Raw genomic sequence first — 23,995 nt, forward strand, 5'->3', positions numbered from 1 at the left:
AAATGCGCGTGCCATACATAACTACAGGTACTTACGTAGACGTATAGCCCCTATGTGGAATGAATGTAGCTATAGTGCTACTCATTTTGCAATATTTGTTGTAAGGAAATTCGAGAGCAAAATTGTCCAAAAAAGAAGAAAAAACGCCAAGAATTCTGGTTGGATTCATAAAAATGTTTTTTCCATTTACTCAGTAGAATATTTTCAGATTGAATTTGATTTGAAGACAAACAGCGAAGCCATGCAAAACCGACCACGGGCCAACGACCAATTACCACATGACTCCATAATGATTTCACTAGACTTTGCATGGAATTCTTGCCTTTAGATCTACCATCACCACTTCTACAGAATGTTAATTTTAAAATAAATACAACGTAAATCTGCTGTTAACCTCTGCCAACCATAGTGACCACTAACCGGAGCTGTTGGATATACAGGTATATAATTGCAAGCATAAGTTCCTAATGCTGACTTACGACCAGGTTATTTGTGACGACGGCAAACGGCTGAAACCAAGATTATTTTTCAGTAGTAATCTTTATTTCATAACTCATTCACGTAAGACTTATTAAAAATCATATATATATCGTTTTTATGTGGAAAGAGGTGTTTCTTTTCTCGTCATTTAATCGAGCATGACTGGTTGCCTAAAAAAAAGAAAAAAAACATGTCACCATAACATTTAATTATAAATTCATCAACAGCTTAAAAAGCGACTGTCACTTGATATAGCTATAGTTTTTTTTTCCTCATTTAGCAGCCGATATCATAAAGTTAATCACGCACAAACTCTGGACATGTCAAGGGTCAGGAATATGATGTCACATGTAGGTTTCTTATGCAGTGGAGCGTTGAAGTAAGACTTCGTTTCGTGTGTTTGCATGAGGCGAGCTTCATTTCAAAGCCAGGCTACTACAAAGTACGTGAGATTCTTGTAACTTGCAGTTTTCTCCGTTCAAAGTGATGTTTGTGAAAACGTAACCCGCAGAGCGGTTGAGTTCGTTTGATCTAGAATTTTTATATATATAAAAACCATACTTTATATGGGCTCTTCATAAAAGATCTAAAAAAAAAAAAATTTCACCGATGCAAAATGTTATTACCATGACTCAAAAAGAGCTTTCCTCCCGTCTATGTATTTAACACATGCTTCACGTCCATTGCGAAAAGCTTTTAATTATATTCTAGAACTTATTCCCTAAATGGTGTCTTCACACCCAACCCAGTTCTTACAGTAACTTCTGTCACATATACCTTTATGAAACGGAACAATTTATGCTGGTATTGGTTAGTGTCGTGGCATGCCACGCCATTCAATTTGTCGCTGGTTTGCCGCCTCCCTCCCCTTGCGATGAAAAATAACTGGCTTTGTATCACGATCAGTTACTGCTGCAGTGTAAGGTCTGCGGTGGGAGGTTGAAACCAACATTCTTTGGAAGCTTGAATTTCAGGTCAATGGTCCCTGTGCGCTTGTGCCGTGTGAATAGGTTTCATATACTGATATGATAATATAATAATAATAATCATGCCTCACCCATTCCTTTGGAACCTTTCTCGCATCCAAACATACCTTACATACGCCGGTCAGCCACTCAATCATATTGTCCCCACTCGTGATCCTTTCAACTCCAGGTGCCCTTCGAGTCCTCAACCCCTTTATTGCCCTTCTTCCACAAGGACTCTCAACCTGACACTTATCTCTTCCCTTCTGGCATCATTCAACTCTGCTTCCTTTCTGTCTTCCATATTCAATTCATCTTGGAAAAAGTCGCTGTATCAGCCTAGGGACGCAGTTCCCTTTAGAGAGCATTTCTTTACTGTACAGTAGTGTGTCTGCATCTTTTATTTGTAGGTGTTTCCCTCTTCATTTATTTCCATGCAGTACTTATTATTCTCCACAATGTTCTTTCTTACCATCTTCCCTCTGTTTTCATTACGTGCTTTATTTTTCGCTATTACTTTCTTACTCACTGCCAAACATATAAATGTGCATGATTTCCTGTCATACCTTTGCACCTCAAATAATCCAAGTGAAACCTCTTCATGTCTATATAAATAATATCCACGTTAACCTATTGAGACGCACTGCCGTCTGAGCAATCACCATTCTTAGACCAAAGACCCAAGGTAGCCACAAAGTCCCGAGAGTGCAGAAGGATGCTCATATCTTGCAGAATCACCTTCCGATACACGAAGTCGGCCTGACGATCGGCTTAAATCCTCTCGCCGGTATGCTGCGGGTGCCACACGCAAGTGACTAGAATCCGATCCCTTCAGAAAAGTGAGTGATTAGAATCCAATCCCTACTGAAGGCAATGCGTCTTCTTGCATCTTATTGACGTCTCATCCTTGACTCTCAACTTCCTCAAGGTGCTCGAGGCTTAACTGACGGTGTATATTTAAATGTTTAGGTTTAACTGATGGTGTATATTTAAAGGTTCGAGGATTAACTGACTGTGTATATATATAGGTTCGAGGTTTAACTGACGGTGTATATTTAAAGGTTAGAGGCCTAACTGACTGTATACTCAAAGGTTCGAGGTTTAACTGACAGTGTTTATTTATAAGTTCGAGGCTTAACCGACGGTGCATATATATTTGAAGGTTCAAGCTTTAACTGACGGTGTAGATTTTGAGGTTCGAGGCTTAACTGACAGTGTATATATATTTAAAGGTTCGAGCTTTAACTGACGGTGTTCTGGCTCGTATGTGATTCGTGTGGTAGCGGTTCCGTTCAAAGCCGCCCCGAGTCTTGGCCTCGTGATGAGGAATGACTTGAAATTTTCCTTTGATATTTTAACAAGATATCAGATTTGCCTGCAACCGGTTTTATTTCTCTATGATTGAGATTCCCCCGGTACCTTTTTTGAATGGAAATTGACTCAGCTTCAACAAGTTAGTGTTTCATTCACCTTTATGCAAATAACGGCTTGAAAACACAGTAGACAGTGGTCTTCTAATACAGAATCATCTTTTATGATTCTAAATGCAGTAGCTTTTTGGGTAAATAATTCGCTAAGTTCATATATATATATATATATATATATATATATATATATATATATATATATATATATATATATATATATATACATGTGTGTGTGTGTGTGTGTATAATATGTCTGCTTGTGGGTGGGCTCGTGTACGTGTCTGTGTCATTGCCTGTGTTAACATTTCCTTTGGATGGCCAAGAATGTTGTTATCCGAGCATTCATTAATGCAGTGGAGTTATTACGAAAGTAGAGTGTTCCTTGCCACATGCATTTTTAAGCCATCCGCTTTGGTGGTAACGCTGCCATGGAAACAGTATATATACACTTGGGGCCTGTTTTACGACCAGAATAACTAAAGGACGGTGTAGTTAACCTGAGGGACTGATGCCCCTGCCTGATTAAAAAGAAGAATATATATATATATATATATATATATATATATATATATATATATATATAGATATATATATATAGTGAGACTTGTATTAAACTTTTCCCATATGGTGCAAGCGACAAAAGTTTTGTTGAATTTAAAAACTATCAAATTTGGGAACGCCCGGTTCACAGTGATGCTCATTCGTCTCAATTTCCTCACTCGTATTTTTTTTGTTTTTCATTTTTATACGGATGGTCCGAGATGGGTATGGAGGTCCAAACCAGTGTCAGTCACAGTCAGGAAGGCAAGCATGCCTATTTGAAATGGGCGCGTTACATGACTCGGGAGACACGGGGAATCCCACGTTCTGGGGTTGAACAGGTAAGAACTGACAAAACTGATTGATACTGGTCCACGAATACTTAGTCTTCTTGTTAATCAAAAGTCCGTCTATCTCTGGAATACATGTCCATTTGAGGCCCAGGTTTGCATATACGATGCAGAGATTACCCGACTGCTTTCTCCTTAAAGGAATAAAGGCTCTTCACCCGTGATTTTTCATTAGCAGAATCAATTTTGCTTCCATGTGTTATGCCTGGATACGATCTTGTTCAAAAGGTATAGAAAGAAATTTGACACTCAAGACAAGTCTGATATTCTATTAGTCTACGAAGCAAGATTGCATAGCATTTTGTTATTTGTCTTGGGGCTGGGGATTTAAGCAGATTATTGCGCTAAGAGAATAGCATAATTCCCAAGTGATGCCATAGTTGTTGCTATACCAACATTCATGTCATCAGAACATTCTAAATCAACAAAGATCACAGGATAGTTCCATGAGGGACCCATCCATAATAGACCTGTGCTCACTGAAAATATCGTCGGTTGAACAACTGAATGACATGAAAGTACGTAGCATCTAATATGTACTTAACGAAATTTATGGTCAAATAGGTTGCTACTGTATTTTACTGAGGGAACATCACAGATATTTAATTATATTCTGTGTACACGCTACAAGTGCTTATACTCAAGGTATTAGGGCCTAGAGCTATATTTTCATGCATCATTATAAATCTTGTAATGGTGGATACTGGAACAGACATCTCACTGTATCATTTTTCCTCGTTACGGATCGATGTCACTTAGAGAGAGAGAGAGAGAGAGAGAAGAGAGAGAGAGAGAGAGAGAGAGAGAGAGAGACAACGATGAAGTTTTGCTAGTTTGGTAGAAAACACGTCAAAAGTTGAGGGACAAACATAATCTTATTTTATCCACGAAAAGCAAATTTGATGAGGCGTGATTCAGGTTGGCTGATTTAGATTAAACCGGCTTTGCGTCGGCACGGGCCCTTGACCTAAGGTACCCTTAAGTATGCTAAATGTTGGAGGCCATTTAGAGGCCTCTATGATTACCCAACCAAGAGAGACGAATGGTTCAGGACTGCAGGTATTAGAAAACAGAAATATAAACCAAAGAAGGCTTAGCTTGGTCCTTGGGCTTAGATATTCTTGAGCTCTATTTCATAGCAAAATTTAGTTCTTATGCGAAGTCTCGAGCAGCTGGCCGGTACCTTATGCTTTATAAACCTTTAGTTACTTTCAAGACATTCCTATAATAGTTTTCTAGAGCCCTCATCTCTTTCCTAGAACAAATACACGAAGTTGTTGTTAAGAGTCGTTCTGATTTTACTCATCGCATAGTAACGTCAAGTTATAATCTTGCCCTCAGTATACCGTTGTGTTTATCGTGTGCAAATGTGCCCATTCTGAAACGTGCGTTTGTTTACATCTAATCTTTTCGTCCTCTTAGTCTTTTTGATGCATGCAGATGCTCGTTTTGTTTATATAAACATTAAAGTAATTTATTTGGGTTGAACTGTTATATTATGAAGTAAATGTATGGGTACAAGAAGGAAATGGATAAATAATTGAGTTATTTTACTGAAATTTGTTCGATTGAAACTTCCCCTAACGTGAAGTGATCAAGCAGTCATGCTGTGTGAGGTAGAGAGGCGAGTGTATTTTGGATAATCTTGCATTTTATGGATATAAAAACGACTCTGAATACTATCATATTTGAATATAAATATATATAGATGCTTAAAATGGTAAAAATATTGCTTGAAAACTTTAATTTGATGATAAACGAATAAAGTTACAAGTATAACGTCTATGCCATGCGATATCCTTGGTCGAGTATTAGTTCCACTGTCTACCACCAGGAGTGTCAGTGGTGCTTGTTATGGTGCAGGTGGAGGATGAGTGTCGGCCCACTCCTGGATTTTATTCTATTCCTCGGGTTGTATCTCACATTATTTTCCCAGATTGGCAGCGAGAGTGATGGATTTAGCACCGTCTAGCTGCCGCCTGCGTCAGATATGCGGATGAAACAGGTGAGAGACTTATAAGAGATGCTTTATTTTCGTGTGGGGGGAGACGATTCATGTTTCAAGAGAGAGTGAGTGAGTCTTTGGGGGGGATTCAACTCTCTCTCTCTCTCTCTCTCTTTCTCTCCCTCGACACCACCCACCCCAGATGCCGCCCTCATGCCCCTTCTTGACTGTCTTTTAGGGCGTGTGGACGCCCACGCTATTTTATAAGGTCAATTTGCCGAAGTAGTGGTTGAAAAATACATGTAGCCAATGAGAGAAGGTGCGCATGCTAGCCTTCGTATTGGTGTGATTTTGTTTCTCTTTCTCTTTTTATTTTGAAAATGGGGGGGGGGGGGGGGGGGGGGGGGGGGGGGATGGAGGACTGGCCTTCTTCATATGGTCGGTCAGAGAGACATCCAAATGTTGGAAATATGGATCGACACTCGTTTTGACTCTCGTGTACGTGGGTGAACACAGCGTACAAAGCATTAGGTGTGATTGATTTGTGTGGGTAGTTCCGCAAAAGGTAAAAAGGTCGTGGTGTGGAGACGACGACTTGGCTGTCGTAGGCGTATAGGTAGTAAGTTAATTCATTCCGAATCAGATCACTGATGCAAGGCTTATTGACCCTATAGGCCTAAATGCCAGAGAAAATGTAAAGGAAAATCCCCGTTGTATCCTTCTAAGAAAGGTGGCTGTGGTCCCACTTCGAGATAGCGCCCCTACGGTATGGTCCAGAGCTGATATAAAGGATTATTATTATTATTATTATTACTATTATTATATTATATTACTACTATTACCCTGCCAGATGTTTGTCAATATGACAATTGTAGCGAGAGGTTGATTTTTGGTCCTAAGAAAGCGGGATATTTTGTGGCACTAGGCCTTAAATAGTAATCAAAAGCAAGTTCTGGGCTTGATAGCCAATGGTGGTCCAAATAAGATACTGGCGATGTTGAATTTAGATGTTGGCCCTATCAGACCTAAAGCTTAATCAGCCGTAGTTGTAGGCCTACAGTATTCAATTTCCAAGCCTTGTAACCTGTTTGATATTGGCTAGAAAAACCCAGTTCACATCAAATCATCCAAATTCTCTTAATATAATTTCCTATGGCAACCAATTGGTTGTACAGTAAGACATATTTGTCGTTACATGTTCAGGCAGAGTGAATCTGGCCAGATGATATGATTCAAGGATGGTATTACATGGGCTGAATCGGTGTCATACTGGTCACCATGAATACTAAAGATTGTAGGTTATCTTGAATTCCTAAGGCATATGACTTATTATTTTTGTAGTCTGGGTCTAACAGTATTCATCAGCAAGCTGTGGTTTAATGTAAATGTATAACTACACCCTTCTGGTGGTGGTTTTATTGATCGATGGTTATGTAGAGAGATTTAGTTCAGTGAAGAGACTATTTTTATTTAGTGTTTCTAATGAAACATTTATAAACTTTTTTTTATATAGTTTCTGTGGGAAATTGAAACAGGAAATAATCAAATTACAAATTCTTTGGCTACTTTACCTCAGATTTCTGGCCTGGAAGTGCAGTAGGCAGTTTCGTTTTTCAAGATTTCATTGAACTGATTTAAGTTACTCAATAAAGTATTAGTATATAATAGTGACAATTTACCTAGTAAAAACATTTTTAACTGAATAAAGGTTGGACATTGTGCAGGTTTCATAATATTTTTAAGCAAACTTAAATAACAGTTGTTTCATGGATTAGCCTATGGTAGCATCAAGTTTGTGATGTTGGATAGTATGGCAGCATTAGTGGGTATGATTTCTCAATTTTTAGTTGTGGAAGTCTGTGATGCTTAATCAGAAATTGGGATTTGTGACTTATGGCAGCTATTAAGGTTTGCTCCCAAGCATATGTTTGGGTTAAAGAGTCCTTTATGCTTACTGTTTGGATTGTCTTTACTGGAAGGGACTTTGTTTTATGATTTTGTTTAAACACCAGTGGTTCTCCTGTATATTTCACTAAGTAATAGGATTGCTTATCTACCAATATAGATTGTATATACCCTGTATCTGATACATTCAAACACAATCGTTTGGTTAATGTTTATGCCATGGTGCATTGTACCATCCATAAACTTGAAGTTTTGGTACATTCTTGTTTTCATTTGTGGGTCAAAAATAAATTGCCATAGCTGGTTCTCTTATTTGATGTGTGAACCCCATGCAGCTACAATCTTTTTGATGTGAAATGGTACAATGTATCTAGTAAAAGTCAATATTGTTTGGTATCTTGATTTTATAGTTTTTTCATCGTGCCATTAGTTAGAGGTACTGAATTCTTTGCATCATGGAGCCTTTCCCCTTCTTGAATTTTCAAGCAAAGGCAATTTTATTCATTAATTAAATTTTAAAATTTTGAGAGAGGTTGAAGTAGCATAGATAACTTGAAAGGTACAGTGTACAATTGTTTTGATTTGTTAGTGGTTTATTCTCTGTAACTTTAGTGTTATACAGTTTTTCTCAGTTTTTTGAAGGGTAATTAATATGTGTCCTATATATACTTAGTAAAAGAAGTGATACAGCTGGTTACTGTTTAGTTTAGTTTTTTTTTCTTTTTCTCTCCTTTAAATTAAACTGAGTCCACCTTGATTTAATGGTCTTACGTTAGCAGTGTAGAATTTTGTTATGCAGTGGTTTTAGAAATGATTTGTAGCCCTAGAATTTTATGCTGTGGTTTAGCCTAACAGTTGATTGTTCAAGAGGTTTAAGTTTGGTGGTAAAATTGTACAGATTAGGTGTCTGTACCCAACGAAGGTGACTATCGTGCATAGTTTTTGGTGAGAAGTGTTCCAAACCAAATGATAATCATGCAGTCTTAGTGGGGAGTGTCATGCTGTGATGTATTACTTATAAGCCTTAAGGTTAACTGCCTTTCCTTTTAGTGTGCCATATGTACTCTGTGGTTTTATCACTAATGATGATGAGAATTGTGATAGCAATTATTAGGACACAAATAGCTTTTATTTATTATTATTATTATTTGTTATCTCCTGTGGTAATTCTCTGACCTCAGTTTACAGCCAGGATTTCTGTGCATATATTATATAGTTGGTTACGAAATAAATAGTATGCTTAGAAAAGTACACAAAAAATCTGTCGTATTTTCTGCTAAGTGCTTTCCTTTTCAGTTTCAATAATTTTAGCGGCGAGTGTTAGTTAAATGAAATAAAATCAAACTGAATAGCATTTTTAAATGCTATATTAACCATTTAGAATTGAAGTGCAGCTACCAGTATGTTAAGTTTATTATTCAATTCTCATTGTCAGGCTGCCCTAGATTAAATACCTAGTAAGTGCCAGTGGTTTGGGATTCAGAAGTAATTTACCTTATGGGAGAGTACCACATAGATGCTTATGAACCTCCTTAAATGGCAGGTGAGCATAGGTATTCGTGAGTGGCCATAGGCTGTTGCATGTTTCACTCATGGGAGGTGCTGGGAAAAGAAAATAGCACCCTCACTGCTCTTGTGTGATGTGAAAGTAATCCAGTGGCTGGGAACATGGTATTTGCACCCTCATACCCTGTACAAGTATTGCAAAAGAGTTATTTTCTCCAGAACCATCCAGTAAGGGCTATTTTTTTTCATATTTGGACAGGAGGAAAATTTGTAAGCTGTTGGGATGGACTGTTCGTATATAAAAGGTGTGTAAATAGGAAAAGAGTATTCTGGGATGGTTTGTTCATGTGAAAATAAAGACAGTGATAGATTAGTAAAGGGTTAATACTAAAGAATTGTTCCCAGAAAGGAAGGGAGACCTGAATGTTAATGCTGCAGTTAGTGTAGGGTGTTCGATGCACTTCTGTGTGGGTGTATGAAGATTTTCTGCACCAAGGTTTAGTATAAGTTAAAGGGCAAATGTGACAGTGGCACATTGTGTTGTTTTTCTTCTAGGTTTAGCCCCCATTGCACTGGAGGGAATGACAGAATGTACTTTATACATACATGCATACATACATACCAGCTTTATATAAGCTGTGTTGAGGTGTTACACTTCTCCGATTAAAACACAAAACAAAAAAATATCTCCATACCGTTGACCTGTTGTTTATTTTCCATTTAGCAATTTAAGTTCTGACAATAATAAACAGACAATTGTTATCCTTCATTGAGGTGATTATGCTTAAGGAAGCTGAACTATAGCTGACCTTAGTTCCCATGGTTTTATTTAGTGCATTAACTGTGAGAGGTGCAAAATGATAACTTCGCCTGTGTTTATCTAATTGTGTGCTGTGTCATTGTAATGGCCCACTAGCACTTCTTAAGTTATGTCCCAACAGCTGTGTTTTCAGTGATGATGCAACTGTTATTTACAGAATGCTGTTTTACTACAACAACATGCACCTATTGCAACATTATTTCAGTGAAAGAATATTGTGGAAAATTGGTGTATTTGTTTTGAATAAGAACACCTGTAACTGTGCATAGTGTATAGCACTATTTAATATGTAACTATGTAGTACCAGTCTTGTTTTATGAATTATGCTGGCATTTATTGGATTACATAAGTGGGTATGGGTAAGCTTTTGTTATAACAAAGCTTCCTCTATATGTTAACCATGCAGTTCACTGGATTACTGCACTTGTTAGTACTATTAAAGTTAGGGAAGCTCCTCTCTCTCTCTCTCTCTCTCTCTCTCTCTCTCTCTCTCTCTCTCTCTCTCTCTCTCTCTCTCTCTCTCTCTCTTCAGGGAAAACATTTTAGTGATTTGTATGCGTTTTCTTTTTGAAAAAATGGGGTTTTTTCTTCTTTTGGACAGCCAACAGCACTTGCTCCTCTCTAGAGTTCTGAGGCCTTCCCATTTCACAGTGTCCCTTTGTCATTCTAGGCTTTTGCTTAAAGAAGAAAACAATTGATTATTGCTCATCTTTTCTTATTCAACCACTTGATTTGTCTTATTATTACTTATATTCACATACTGTAGTAATACAGCCATCCCTCAGTTAACGGCTATCCAGTTTTACAGCGCTTGTCCAGCAACGCTGTAAACAGGATTTTCTGTGCTGATCTCTGGTTAGCAGCACAGATATCCGGTTAGTAGCGCCGATATCTGGTTAACGGTGCCAATATTCAATTAGCGGCGCTGTTAAGCAGGATTTTAGTGCTGTCGTCACAGATTTTTGGTTAGCAGCATTGGCCGGGAACGGAACCCCTGCCGTTAACCAAGGGCTGCCTTATTACAACAAGCCTTAATTTGAAAAGCTGAAGGTTACGAGTCCAGGTGCCCTAACAAGGAAAGCAATCCAGAATGGAAAGGAAATATAGAAGTGAATTATAAACCATGAAAGAGAAATAATACAATTAAAACAAACTCTGAAGTGAGACTTATGTCACGTCTTAGCATGATTTGCTCCAAGTATGTAAAGTATGACATAGGGTTTCAGAAGTGATGCTAACCAGTGAATTATTTGGGTCCTTCGCTAAGTTTGCAATAACTATGTCCTTTCTAAAGGCAAAAATGGTTGTTGGTATTGAGGGGGAGCTTGGTATGGGTCTTGTGCTGGTATGTGGCTGCCAGGGGCTTGGTAGGTGAGGGTAGATTGTTGGCTTGTCTTCAGTGCACACAACTTCTAAAGCTGCTGGAGGGTCACTTTGACTAAATTTGGCATAAGTAACCCACATATTTCAAGAAGTTTTTTCAAGTTTCAAGGTTAATTTAATTTATTTAATTATGTGTGGTAAAGATTATGAAATAAGGTCTCTCTCTCTCTCTCTCTCTCTCTCTCTCTCTCTCTCTCTCTCTCTCTCTCTCTCTCTCTCTCTCTCTCTCTGCGTGGAATCCTTGTACCAGAGGATTTTGATAGCCATAACACTCTTAAAGGAAATTTCTTAAAGTAGACCTGCTTTTTATGAAGTTGGGAGAAATGGTCTTTCCATCTTCTTCTACCCTTTTCTTGTTTTGTATTGGTCCTTAATATACTTTGCACTGAAACTAGCAGATGCAGTATAGTATAGTTTAGTTATGCATATAAAAGACAGAATTATGTGTTTTCATCCTTTACAACTACATAATTTATATATTATGTATGATCAGTACATTTGTTTGGTGTGAATTTTATTAATGATTTGGTGGTTTGTGAAAATCAAGACACAAGTGAACTGAAATTAGTTATAAAGTTGTGAAATACTTGGAGTGCAGGTACTATACTTCTCATTTTGAAATGTGACGCCATATGCTTGAGTGTGTAGCATTTATATAGGTTCAATGAGATTCGCTAGTTATTTACTCGAGCTTAAGCCCTTCATATTACACATTTTATGTGGTATTCATGTTGGTTTGTATTGTAAGGCTTATGAAGGATATTTTTTTTCTCACTCGGATACAATAATGACACATGATTTACGTTTTAAAGATTTGGAACTTTTCTAAACAGCTCTATTTTACATGGAGGCATGCAAGATTGGAAAATTGATGCCCTCATCTATCCCAGGCATTTAGGAAGAAGAGGGATGGAGGGAGGGCGAGGACATTTTTAAGGAAGAGTGGGGATTGCCTGTTGCTGTACACAAATCTGTATAACAGATCAGCTACCAGAATAATAATGGAGGCATTGAGGCCCTAGACCTTTACAAGGGATGTTGCAGTTAAGTAGTAGGTACTGTTATTGTAAAGGGTTAGTGAAGGACAGTTTGTAGCTTTAGCTAACTATGTAAAGCTAATCAGTTAAATAAAAAAAATTCAGCTGTAACTGTAATCAAGTAAAAGGGTCTCAGTTATGTTACCTATTTTAAAAGGAGTATTGCCATTTGAATAGGAAAATAAATTGAGTTGTCCTTTCATTGGATGTTGTAGTCCTTCCCCTTCTATTGTGATGGATACATTAAAGTATGATATTAGTAGTATTAATTTTTGGAAACACTGTTTGATGTATCCATTATGAATAGGTTAGAAAATTAAAAAGTTAATGTTTTCCAGCTGTAGACAGTTTAGAATTTATTAGTGTTATGATAGAATATTAAAAACTGTCAGCTGTAAAAAAAAAAAAAAAAAATCAGTGTGAAATGGAACGGCTGTAATTTTTGTAGACCCTTATTTCATGTTTTTTAGTGGTTTGATAACTTCTTGCTCTTAGGTCAGCCATAAATTTGACTTGACTATTTTACCAAAAATAATTTTGATGCCTCTGTATTGTTTTTTTATGTAAAGCCTGTTTTACGTAATTTCACACATTTTAAGTGTATTATTTTTATGTAAAGCCTGTGTTAAGTATTTCCACATATTTTAAGTTATGAAGCTGTACTTAAAAGCTTACTTTACTCTAGGACTATCTTACTGGCTGTTTCAAATGCTGGTCGATGCCTGCTGTCTATACTGTTTTGGAGAGGGTTTAACATCCTGCATCGTGAACTTGTCATTTCTGCATGCACATTTGTTGCCATTGAAGTTGATGTAATGCAATATAGACTACTCACCTTTCTTTTTTTGTCATTAATTTCCATTTTGATCTGAATGATTTAGTCATGAGCAGGTAAAATATTGATGCTCTGCATTTTGCATCATTTCCACCCGTTATGTGGCGTTTTATGTTGTACATGTAAATTATTTAATTTTATTATTGTTGTACGGATTGTTAGTATATAGTTTCCCATAATACAGAAGTAGGTTTCCCCTTCTTTTTCAGTGCTATTAAAGTACCGTCTATTAGTGAATTAAAAATGATTTTGGTGTTTTAGTTACAAAGTTCTTAAATTTAGGATCATATAGCTGTTACTCTCATCCCTTGTCCTTAACCCCCAGCTGTGTTTGTAGTTAGACTTCCGTACAAGTACTGTACATGATTAAACTTACTGTCACTCTATCAAGGAATACATGCCTATCAAGGAATACATGCCCTTCACGAACACTTAAGGTGGGATTAACAGTTCCTTTTGCTGTTCGTACAGCCTTGGACACATTGATTCTTGACTTTATGCTGCGTGTGTCTTTTGGTCTCTTCCCTTTGCTGTCCAACTTCTTTAACTACTTCTTAATCCAGTATTCACACTACTGTTTGTGAGTTAATCCTCAGTTTCGGTCCTATAAGAGTAAAAATGTCAGTTGTTGTGGTTAGACAGCCTTCAGATTAATAATAATATTGGTGACAATAAGTTATATGAGGAATTTTTTTCCTCCTAAACAGATGAGTCATCATTTTCATTTGTTCTCAACAATGATTTATTTGCCCTGAATTGATTTGATGAAGACAATTTTTTTTTTTGCACTTGGATAGTAAAAATATTTATCTCGCCTACCTAGATGATATTTGTATTTTGATTTACTTATTTTCCAGTGTGCACTTCGCCCTCTTGCTATAATGTATCTGTATATAGAACAGATATAGTATATAATACTAGAACCTAACTTTTTCGGGAACATATCCTAAGATTATCGTCCCTGTTAAAATGATATTTGGACTGCCCCTTCTTAAACCTTAGTTTGGAGAGTTTTTTTTTTCCGACATTCGAGATACTGACAAGAAATGTGTTAAGAAATTTAACGGTGTTGGTTATTAATGGAACAAAGCTCATTGTATGCTGTGTATACTAGAAGTATAACCATTATCGGTTAAATTAAGATGAATCTCTTTAAGAAATTGTATTACAGTCTAACATTTCAATATAAAATCCAAAATAAAATACATGCATACATTACTTTGTTGGACAACCCCTCCAATTAGCTATTATAGCAGTCTTAACCTTTGATGCCTACATTTGGCTTGCTAATTCGAACAAGATTAAGTCTTGTGATGTAATAGGCAATGAGTTATGCATCATGTATTGCTTAGTCTGCCTTGGCGACCAAGTTCGAGCAAGCATGAGACAGAATTATGTAAATTATTGATAAGTTCTTTGATTGTTAACGAATGGGAATTGAGCGGGTGGTTTATGGAATATGCCTGCATCAAGATGTAAGCGACGCGAGAGATTGTGATTTGATTATTGGTCTAGAAGGGATTTGAATGCCTAATTTGGTTTGGCCTTTAAAGCTTTATGAGGAAACTTGCACCGTGGCGATTTTGAGTGCATTTTTTATGCGTAGCAAGAGTGTAAAGTTTGCACGTAGTCTTATCTTCAAGTTGCAGGCTGTTGGTAGTGTGAAATGGCAAAATCAAAATGTGTAGTCCGAATGAATTATACACTTCTGAGATTGATAAATCTGTTTTGTACTTGAATTGATTAAGTATTCAGTGTAACTATAAATGCTGCAGCTTCGTTGGAAATAATTAATTCCTGAGATTATTGCTGGTTTTGAGAATTTCTCTGAGAAACCGGTGTATTGTTTTCTTATGTTTTGGGGACTTTAGTTTCTAACGGCTCTCGTATTGTATTATAGTTTCAAATGGCATTTGTAGTGCATATTCAGTAGCAACCTTTACTTTGATGTATGTGTACATCATGGCATTAGGGCCAAGGTCTTGATTAGGTTTACTGCTATTCTTAATATTTCAGGTGTGCAATAAAATGATTGAATAGAATTTGTCTGTATTGTTCCTTATTAATTCTGCCTGTGTATTGGGTTAATGTTATTGAATGTTTTGGTGGAACTAATGGGCAGAAGCATCTGTGTTTTTTTAAATGTGAGTGTTGTGCTTATCCAGATTATTCTCCTTCATTAAGGTATATAAATAGTACCACAGTTACCGTTATATAGTGGGCCTAGTGTCGGTATTAACTCGTTATGTATCCACCTTTGTCAAAGTCCAGGGTAAACTCATGCATGCCCAGTAAAGTAGACTTCCACACGAAGATGTCGTTTATGTAAATATTATATAATAATAATATGTCGACCACACAGTATAGCAATGGATGTATATAATACTTCGATCCCGAGGGGCTAGTACTAAACACAGCCTTCGAAAGGGGCTTCCGTCATGTTTAGTACTAGCACCTCAGCGGATACAAACAGGGTTAATACCCCTAGTATCTGCCTTATTATAATTGCGCTGAATGCCATCTGTAGCAGGAAATCTCCAACTTCGATTACCTACACGGTAACGTCCAATGATGATGTAAAAATAATAACAATGACGCATCGTGCAAGCTTCCAGGTCGTCAGTCAGTTTACCTTCCTAGTTAGTGACAGGAATACAAACGAAGCAGTCGTATTAACAAGATCCCGCTAGTTCAGACGAGATTGCCTGCGTGTCGTTTGTGTGGGTGATGTAGGACTAGTGAGTGTCATGGGGTAGGAATTTTGATGCACACGTTGCACTGTTAGGTTCGTTGACTTTATTTTAAAACTCCTATATTGCAGTACGATTCGTTTGTTCCTTGCAATTTGTTACATTTTATTGCGGAGTATCGAAAGGTTTTGATTGCAAGCATTCGTAGTATTTAGTGTTTTTACGAACTTGTACCAGATCTGTGCGTAATTGTTGGCTTGAACATTTAATTCTCTCTCTCTCTCTCTCTCTCTCTCTCTCTCTCTCTCTCTCTCTCTCTCTCTCTCTCTCTCATTGGGTGAGTGCAGATTTTTTTTCTCGTAAGATTAGTGTTGTGAAAAGCATTTTGTATTTAGGTGGAGTGAAGGTTACCTGGTTGGTATACATTATTGCATATATATATATATATATATATATATATATATATATATATATATATATATGTGTGTGTGTGTGTGTGTGTGTATGTATATATATATAATACATATCTATATATATATATATATATATATATATATATATATATATATCTATATATATATATATATATATATATATAATATATATATATAATACTAATAATACATATATATATATATACATACACACATTATTGAGAGAGAGAGAGAGAGAGTCACATATATAATTTTAAAGGATTCAATATACCATACGAATAACTTACTTCCAAAGAGTATTAAAGCCGAATTGTTAAGAGACCTGCCTCAGCCAGGATTCGAACCAGGGATTTTGGTTTAGATACAGTAATAGATATACTTTTTACTATTCATAATTCTCACTTTGTATGCGTTATTTCAAAGGTAGAGTGAGGTTGATATTGTGTGATATTTTTGGTTTTCAATTTCCGAGTGTGCATGAATAGATTTTGTATACCGTCTTACTAGTGTAGACGATGCTTTGTGCATATCTCGTATGCAACACGAAGTATACATAAAAATAGTTCAGCTGTTTTGTTGGAACACCAAGATCTCTTTCGTCATCTTACAGGAAGTGGGGAATGCCAAGGTCTTTATAATATAGAAAAAAATGTCGTTTTATCTTGAATAAATTTACATTGTATTTGACGACTAAAGTTCGTTTATATGCATTGTGGGAAGACACTAGCGTTCTTTGGCATGCATTACGGGATATGTATATTGTTTTGTTTGTGGTAATCTGTTTTTGTGTTTTTCATTTTAAGAAATGTGGATTTTGAGCACAATTGTAATTTTAATTAACCAATACTTTCCTGTGTGTAATCACTGGTTATTAGGGAGTCAGTTATTCTGCATTTTCTTCAAATATTCCTCGCAGTCTGATATGTCAGCAGTGGTGTTATTGAAGGCCTGGATTGAATTGGCCTTCCCTGCATTTTATTGCTTAGAAAGTGGATATGTATGGCTTGTGAGTTATGTTACACAACTTTAATGAAAATCGTGAGTTTTTATTTTTTCTATTTTTATTTTTTCTATTTTTTTTTATTTTATTTATTAAGTCAGTATGTCTGTGCGTGTTTTTTTTTCTCTCTCTCTCTTTTTTAATACCCCTGCATAACAGGGATCTCACTTTTTTGGGAGATGGCAGCTGTTTTATTTCAACTTTTCCTTGAAACTATGTAGTATATAGAATCTACTTGTAATAGCAACAACGCCCTCTTAACGTCTCGAATTCTTCGCGCGGTTTCGGTTCCCGCCACCGGTCATCATAATTTCTTCATATGTCTTGCATTTGAAGATTATATGTAATTTCTTCATATATCTTGCATTTGGAAATTATATATAATATATATATTATATATAATATAATATATATATATATATATATATATATATATATATATATATATATATGTGTGTGTGTGTGTGTGTGTGTGTGTGTGTGTGTCTCGTGTGTGTGTAGATGGTTAGACAGAATATTTTGAAACCGTTTTAAACTTCTTTGCTTGGTTGCATTGATTTCAAGAGATGCTTCTCAATACAATCAATTTTAGAACATCGAGTCTTGGTAGGATGTTAATGGTTTTTAATAACGGAACGGTCTTCGTACTCATTAATAATGACTCGTTTCCTTCCGCCAACAATTGTGAGGTGAGATTGTTGAATAGTATAATACTGGAAATGGAATCCATTTTAGTTGACTTTTAATAATTAGAATTCGAATTTAATCTTTTAAAGTACAACTATCATATCGTTTCGGTAGATATGTGTGATTCGAACAAGTTGTGTCCAGAAATATCCGGTTTAATAGAGGTGTAATATGTTCCTTGCTTTCGTTTAAGCAAAAATGCGAAATAAACTGTAATACATACGAAACTGAGTGAAATGAAAGCACCAGTATCCAATATCTGTAAATTCACTTTTCCCTTAAAATAGGCTACGTATATGATAATAACTTTTAATATTGTATACTTAAATCTTTCTGTAACGTATGATTGTTGACGTTGGGGCCTAGGTTCCGTATGTATTTAGAATATATTCCTGTCATTTCCACTGCCACATAGTTGTGTGAGTTACGCAGTCATGATGTCTACCAGCGCAGTTTTAAACGTGAAAAGGGTAAAGTTGGAAGTTCTGTGAACATTAGGAGGTGGCAGCATGTTGTAGAGAGCAGTACAGTAGACATTTTTCTGCCTTTTATATGCGTTCACTTTGTTAAATCAAGTCATGAAGTTTTTTTTTTGGATCTTTCCTGGGTAGTGAGTGGCCCCAAGAGTTTTCGGGGGTCGTTATCTACGCCTAATATTTCTTGGGGTCATCATCTCTGATATATTTTACAGTTTTTTTGTTTACGTTTGTACCGTAATCCCCGACGTAGGCTTGTATTAAACACGCCGCAAAGGTGGATACTGACTTGATGAAAACTCTTTTGGGGGGGAGGGGGGGCACCGCTATCTAGGACTCCGTAGGCGGGTAGTGCCGTCGGTGCACCTCACGCGTTGCACTGTAGGCATTACTAATGATTCTTTACAGCATCCCTTCGGCCCCTAGCTGCAACCCCTTTCATTCCTCTTAATGTACCTCCACTCATATTATATTTCTTCCATCTTGCTATGCACCCTCTCCTAACAATCATCTCAAAGTGGAACTGCTTTGAGGTTTTCCTCCTGTTACACCTTTCAAACCTACCTACGTCCAATTTTCTTTCCAGTTCTGAATGACCTCATAGGTCCCAGTGCTTGTCGTGAGGCCTGAACTCTACTTTCCATTCTACCACTATCTAGGAAAGGTCCTTTTCATTGGTGTTTCATGTAGAGGTTATCTCGCGTGCAAATATATAGAAAACCTACAGTTTCCATTTAGCTGTACAACGACTCCGTTCCATTTATACTTGAGTGGGACCAGGATTTTGTGACGAGTGTTGTTTCGTGGTAAAGCCTTTCCTTTCATTCCCATCGTGGGCTTCACACTCTTGTTTGAGTTTTGCATTTGACTGGCTTTTCCTGGAGGCCTTGATGCTTATTCGTAGGGATAGTTTTCTGCGTATTCTCCTCGTGGATTCTTTAATATTCTGAGTTTTCAAAGATGGTTTTTTGTGGATATTTTTGTCGTATAGGCAGATTCTGTCATTTATCTTGTGGAATTGGTGATTTATATGCAGAAATATTTTGCCAGTGGATTATATGTTTTAAGGAAGTATTTTGTTTTCCTGCCTTCAAGTTTATTGTTTTTATAATACGAGCTTGTTGGCGTGCACTACGTGCGCTGGAACTTGGTGCTACTGTGTCTCCTACCTACCCTGTCTCCATCCGGGGCGGACAGTCAGGTTTGGATGAGGATGGTGGATGTCTCCTTACCTTCCCATTCCCCTACCTGCCTCTCCCGGGGCGGTCAAACCGGTTTGCAGGGGTGGGCGGCTTTCATGTCTCCCGTACTGTCACGTAGAGGAGGACAAACTACATGCACTAGGATATTACTATTATTATTATTATACATAATATTAATAGATTCCTGCCTTCATTTTTATTTTTGATATGTGCATTTCAGTGATATTATCTTTTATTTTATTAACGTCGTAGGTCAGGCTTAACTTTTACCCTTGAAGTTTTCCTGGTGTTTTTCAAATGTAACTGGACTCGATTTAATCCGTTGTTTGGGATTCCTCTCTCTCTCTCTCTCTCTCTCTCTCTCTCTCTCTCTCTCTCTCTCTCTCTCTCTCTCTCTCTCTCTCTTTTTTTTTTTTTTTTTTTTTTTTTTTTTTTTTTTGTGGGGGGGGGGGTGGTTGCATATTCGTTGTGTTCTCTCTTTGTCACGGATTCTCTCCGGTGTTCCTGTTCGGTTGGCACTCGGTCTAACTCGGATGGCTTTACAGGTCTCATTGCAACCCTCATTAGCGCCCACACCTGACTCATGGAGACTTTCACAAGTGTCGGAAATATTACGATCACGCGACTTTGATTTGCATGCGGCGTTATTAACAGTTTTGGTCACGTGTTTTGACATTTATTCTTGGAGAGAGAGAGTGGCTGAACTTATATAAAAGCTATATAGATAGACCTGTTTCTTTGTGAAGTCTTGAAGTCTTAAGGGTTATTTTACTTATAGATTTTCTATCCTATCCACTGAGAGACCCCTTATTATTTACCTGATATACATACATACTTACTTACTTACTTACTTACTTACTTACTTACTTACTTACTGCTTCTCACTGCTATATATTTGCCAAAAGATGTCTTTTCTTCTTCTCTGTCCTTGATACTCTCTATTATCAAGGATTGACTCCTCGTTATCTTCAGCCAGCCGGATTTTGTCCTTCACGTCGCAGACACATTTCAACTTTCTCTTTCTACATTGATTCTCACGAAGGACCCAAGTCGCAGTTGGAGGAGGTTTTCTCGGTTTCTGCTTTGGCACAGAAGGTGTGAGATGATAAAAAACACGGCCCTTATTCTTCGTGATAGGTTCACCTCTCTCTCTCTCTCTCTCTCTCTCTCTCTCTCTCTCTCTCTCTCTCTCTCTCTCTCTCTGCAAATTATCATGAGTTGTGTGGGCTCAGCGATGGTAAGATTGCGTCTTAAATTATAATCCTATTGTGTAAGAGTAGAATTTTATACGTGGCATGTTAGGTCTTATTTCTCTCTCTCTCTCTCTCTCTCTCTCTCTCTCTCTTCTCTCTCTCTCTCTCTGGGTTTATGTGTTTGAAGGTTGTATTGGACAGTTATATCCTAGTAACTTGTCAAAGCTGGAAGTAACATCATATTCGAAAAATTTAGAAAATTAGAAGTAACAGTCTCTCTCTCTCTCTCTCTCTCTCTCTCTCTCTCTCTCTCTCATACACAATGCTAGTCACATGCATAGTAGTAGGCGCAGTTAGCCACGCCACTGATGCATACCTATACGGGCGACCGACCAGCTAGCTCTGGGGGTCTTGTGAATCACGCCAGTCAGTCTTTCACCGAAACAGTCTCCGTTATATCGAAAGAAAAACACTTGGCCGGCATCACCTCTTACTATACCACCACCTCCTCCTCCTCCTCCTCCTGCCTTGGCAACTGCCTTCTGCAAAAGAATCGGATCAGTTCAGTTCACGCTTTGCGAGTCGTCCGTGCATTTGCGCGAAGCAGATTTTTATTTTATTTTATTTTTTTTTTATCCACGCGACGTCTGATGTTTTTCTAGCCGTTCCATTCAAGCATTGACGTCAAGAGTAACACACACGCGCGCGCGCCTTTAACTCCTACCTTTCAAAATTATATGTAACCTTTTGTATACGATCGTTAAACGCTAAAACCTTAACCAGAGAGAGAGAGAGAGAGAGAATTGTGTCTTGTGTGTGTGTATTTTAAGCAAGCACGGCATGTGTCTCTCGCTCCCTTGTTATTTTGAAGGCATGCTCCAATTCTTTTTCTGAGAGCGCCGTCAGGTTGGCAAAGTTATCGACGCCTTGCGTTGGATTCTAGGGTTTGTGTGTGTGTGTGTTCTATTCTAGGCCACGCATGAATGTTACGCATTCAAGGCGCTGTTTATGCATTTTTGTTGTAGTGTTTTGTTTGTGTCCGACGTGCTGTGTAGGCTTTGTGTATGTGCAGTGCATTAGGTCATTTGTTTGCAAAAAAAACAAAAAAGTTACACTTGTAATTACTGTGTATTATGATATGTCTTAGGGTATGTGGTAGGAAGTTTTGGAAGCATTTTCAGAGTGTAGATGGTAATGAGAGAGTCTGACCTGTATTTTGCTAACAGTATAAATACAAGAAAATAATTCAGGGATTACAGTATTTTTAGCTTGCGGTAACTAACAAGGCTACTCGAGTACATGATGAATTAAGTTTTTTTGCGTTGCATGTCATCAATCATATGTTCCCAAATGATTTTTTTCCTTCCCCATCCTGGCCAGGGCATGACGGCATACCATGTTGACATTTTGCATCTACCATTTTGATAATTGATTTGCAGCTGGTATGGGCTTTTCGTGTAGAGTCTAATTGTAGCGTGAGTGCATTCTGCAACTGCACACAAAAGTTAAAGATATTGTGCTCTATGGTGAACGTTGTGTCTAGTATGCTTGTTTGTGTGATTAGAGAATTCTTTCTCTCTCTCTCTTTCTGTGTGTGTGTGTGTGTGCACACAAATGTGGTTGGTGTGTGGGTTTCTCTTGTATTTTTTTTCTGTGCTTGCAGTCTTTGGTTTATAGATAGTTTTGAGCAAACGAAGATGAGGAAAATGTAAATACTGAAAAATAAAGCATTCTGTTTCAGGTGTGAATGCAAATGAGCAGAATACACATATGGCCTGCAGTTATGAGAGAGAGAGAGAGAGAGAGAGAGAGAGAGAGAGAGAGAGAGAGAGAGAGAGAGAGAGACTGGCCTGTAAGGATTGTAGGTTGGTTGGCATGCCAACGACATGAATGTCCTGCCCTGACCATTATGTCGGTTAGAGCTCTAGATGCATGTCGACGAGTTTTTATTTTACTTACCGTTCATCAGAATTTTTTGCTTTCTTTGCATTCGCGCGATTATGCGCGCTCTTGCAATCATAAACACAAGCAGGTGTTCGGGTAAAGTAAAGTTCCTTATGTGCTTGTTCCCGTAAGGGGGTTAGTGCCGTCATACACCTCACTTGGTGCACTGTAGGCAATTACTTAAGGGTATCAACAAACCTGGTGATTTGGGCAAGCATCGCTAAACGCCGGTTAATGTAACTAACGACGTTCCCGATCCAGTCCCTGCTTGCATGGAATGCAGAACAGCATTAAAGAAAATAAAAAAATTGTTACTCCTTTAAAGGAAAATCTGTCAAAATCCTCAACGTGGTCAGTTTATCGCATCCATAAATTTCAATTATTTGAAGTTTTCTAAATTTGCTGTTCCCGTAAGGGGGTTTTTAGTGCCCGTCATTAACCTTCAAACTTGGTGCACTTTAGGCAATTTACTTAAGCTTTGTTTTTTTTTTTTATCCAACAAAACCTGGTTTGATTGGGGCCCCCAAGCAAGGCTAAACGGGCCCGGTTAATGTTAAACTTTTAACGACGTTTTCCCGATTCCAATTCCCTTGGCTTTGCATGTGGAATGCAGAAACAGCATTAAAGAAAATTAAAAACATTCCGATTACACTCCTTCCACCACAAAGGAAAAAATCTAAGTACAAAAAAATCCTACAAACCCGTTGTTCAGTAATACTATCGGCACCTCCATTAAATTCAACTATTTGTAAGATTTTTTCTTTAAACATATTGCTCTGTTAAATTTATACTTTACAAGAAGCTACTCTCTGTTCCTTCCAGAATATTTATTCCATATCTAGGTGGTTCCTCTCTCTCTCTCTTCCTCTTCTCTCTCGCGTAGCTTAACGCGTTATTTGGCCTGTTTAATGATATTTACCAGTTATTTCTTTGCTGTTCAGACCTTCCCAAATACCTATCGACCGCGATTCCCAAGACATACGAAGTTAACCAAGTAGGTTGCAGTTTCCTTTTTAATTCTTTTCTTCTTGCCGCTTTTCTTTCAGTGAGGTTCAGTACCACAGGGCAGGTCATAATTAGTACATTGCCTAATTTTTTCTTTGATTCGTAATTGTGGACCAAATTGCGAAGTGTCTTAAACCTTAATCTGGGTATTTGTAAAATCATTGAAAACTT

At 37.4% G+C, this 23,995-nt stretch overlaps 1 protein-coding gene across 2 annotated transcripts in view; it reads left to right on the forward strand.

The window, feature by feature from the left end:
- Positions 1 to 5,593: 5,593 nt before the first annotated feature.
- LOC135214897 (ras-related protein Rap-2b-like) overlaps positions 5,594 to 23,995 on the forward strand; it is a 198,702-nt gene continuing 180,300 nt past the window's right edge. For both annotated transcript variants that reach the window (XM_064249360.1, XM_064249352.1), the window contains exon 1: positions 5,594 to 5,767. The gene's annotated coding sequence lies outside the window, so the exon portion shown is untranslated. The remainder of the gene's footprint in view (positions 5,768 to 23,995) is intronic.

The sequence above is a fragment of the Macrobrachium nipponense genome, chromosome 19, assembly GCF_015104395.2.
Source record: "Macrobrachium nipponense isolate FS-2020 chromosome 19, ASM1510439v2, whole genome shotgun sequence".
Lineage (NCBI taxonomy): Eukaryota > Metazoa > Arthropoda > Malacostraca > Decapoda > Palaemonidae > Macrobrachium > Macrobrachium nipponense.